Source organism: Benincasa hispida, chromosome 5, assembly GCF_027475165.1.
Source record: "Benincasa hispida cultivar pf3 chromosome 5, pf3_genome.v1.1, whole genome shotgun sequence".
Lineage (NCBI taxonomy): Eukaryota > Viridiplantae > Streptophyta > Magnoliopsida > Cucurbitales > Cucurbitaceae > Benincasa > Benincasa hispida.
The window spans coordinates 59,566,391-59,568,733 of NC_143482.1; the positions used below are offsets into that span (position 1 = coordinate 59,566,391).

General features: G+C 36.2%; 1 long non-coding RNA gene across 1 annotated transcript; it reads right to left on the reverse strand.

Annotated features, from left to right (window-relative positions):
* Nucleotides 1-200: 200 nt before the first annotated feature.
* LOC150036290 (uncharacterized) lies at nucleotides 201-2,045 on the reverse strand. Its single transcript, XR_016529617.1, has 3 exons — nucleotides 1,725-2,045; nucleotides 1,368-1,440; nucleotides 201-444 (listed from the first exon to the last, which is right to left on the reverse strand). It is a non-coding gene; the product is annotated as an uncharacterized LOC150036290 (long non-coding RNA).
* Nucleotides 2,046-2,343: the final 298 nt, after the last annotated feature.

Consider the following 2,343-nt stretch of genomic DNA (forward strand, 5'->3'; position numbering starts at 1 on the left):
GATTGAAAGAAGGTGAGAAGTTGCTTGTTTTGGTTGTGCATTTAATTCCTTTTTCTATGTTTAACTTACAATTCGGTATTTTTTTTATATCTATGTGTAACAACCTGACCCCCTAGGACTCATGCTAGGCCGTTACTAAATACATACATGCATGAAACTTAAAACGACACATTTTTATGGTGAAATAAATGCTAAATAAATAAGGTAAGTTCAAAAGTCCTTCATTAATTTCAAATATTAAAAACAATAATAGAGTACCCATAAATCGTAAATGTTAATAAATAAGTATGAAAACAATTCTTAACAGTAAGTTTCAAACATCAAAACTGAAAGTTAAGAAAAACATGAAAAGATATCTAAATCTCCTGAGCAGAAGCATAAAACTGGTCCCGTGGCTCGATCACGAATTCCGCTTGTCAATCGCCGATGCGTCTCTATCTTTACCTAGAACAACAACATGAGAAAGGACAAGTATAAAATACTAAATATGTAACCCCACTACTGCGGTCAGGCTAGGCATCTATGTCCTCTTGATGCCTATCTCTGGTGGAACATATAAACTGCTTTAGTCCTCATGGGACACATACATACATGAAAAAACTGATTTCTATCCTACTGTAGTTAAGTATGCCCTCTACCTATGGTGAATCCCGAAGGAAACACAATATCTGGTGAATCCCGAAGGAAACACAATCTAGTGAATCCCGAAGTAAACATAATATCTGGTGAGTCTGGAAGGAAACACAATCTGGTGAATCCCAAAGGAAACACAATATTTGGTGAGTCCCAATGGAAATATAATCTGGTGGGTCCCGAAGGAAACATAATATCTGGTGAGTCCCGAAGGAAACATAATATCTGGTGAGTCCCGAAGGAAACACAATCTAGTGAATCCCGAAGGAAACACAATCTGGTTAATCCCAAAGAACAATATCTGATTAATCTCGAAGGAAACACAATCTGGTGAATCCCAAAGGAAATAAAATATGGTGAATCCCGAAGGAAACACAATATCTAGTGGGCATCTAACTAATCAGAAAAATCACTATCATAGTCTCAACATCATAATTATCACAATATGACTCTATGACATACATATACACCTCAACACCATGGCTCTATAACATACATATATGCCTCAATATCCCCAGATCAAATACAACCTCATGCAATCAAATATCATCTCATGCTAGCATTCAAGTATCTACGTGCACAAATAAATCTTTCAGATCCTCATACAAGAACATACATCAGTTATACTATACTATCAGTCTATCATGTCATCGTTCTGTCATAATATTCATCTATCATGCTAGCATACATCTAGTGTCTGGCCCGTGGACAGTTCCAATAGTAAGATTATTTACCTCAAAATTGAGTCCAAAATTAACCCAAGCAAATAAACTCCTTTCTAGCTTTCCAAAAACTCTGAATTAGGTCCTAGAATATGAATCAATAATTAATTTCAACTTTAAGCCCAATTTTAGCACTACTAACACAACTTATCCAAAACAAACCTTAATCAACAATCGTTTCAAAAATTTCAGTCTCTAAAATCTCTCATATAACAGATTTTAATTCCAATGGTCAGCACCTAAATTCTTCCTAAACACTGTAATTCCAACCTTAAAATAAGACCCAAGAGATTTTAGACCATGAACTTGATGGGCATTTATTAATTTCTAGAAAATTATCCAAACTTTAATCAAAATAACAAAATTTACCATAAAACTTGAGTTTTGGTGAGCCTCACAACAGATTGAGCGGCGGTTGCATAACATGAACTTCTGAGAAAAGAGGCAGACGTAGGTGTGAGGCTGAGGCTGGACGACGGGGGGATCGATCGATGATGCACGAAGGGAGGCTCCGTCTGGAAGAGCGGTGCATACGCTATGCCGTGGACGACTCCACAAGCGGCGTCGGGCAAGGTCCTCGATGGCGTGACTGGAGGCACGACCGACTGGGGTAGCTGAATGGTCGGGCGAAGCGGTGACGCGAGGGGGAAAATAAGAGTTTCAGGGGCGGTCTGGTGGCTCGGAAAACGTGAGGAAGAGGGAGAAGGGAAAATTTGTTTTTATAAAAATTATTAATAATAATAATAATAATTAAAACTTAAAAGGAAATAAAATAAATTTATTTTATTCTTTTCCTTATTCAACTTTATTTTATTAACTTGTTTTCTTTCCCAAAAATGAAATTAATGCACACCATTAATTTCCAAATTGAATTATTTCAATGTCAACAATTAAATTCCCGCAATTACACTTAAAGTCCAAAATTTCAAAAATGCCCTCAAATAATTAAAATTACTGAAATTACATTATTTCACAAATGCAATTTCCC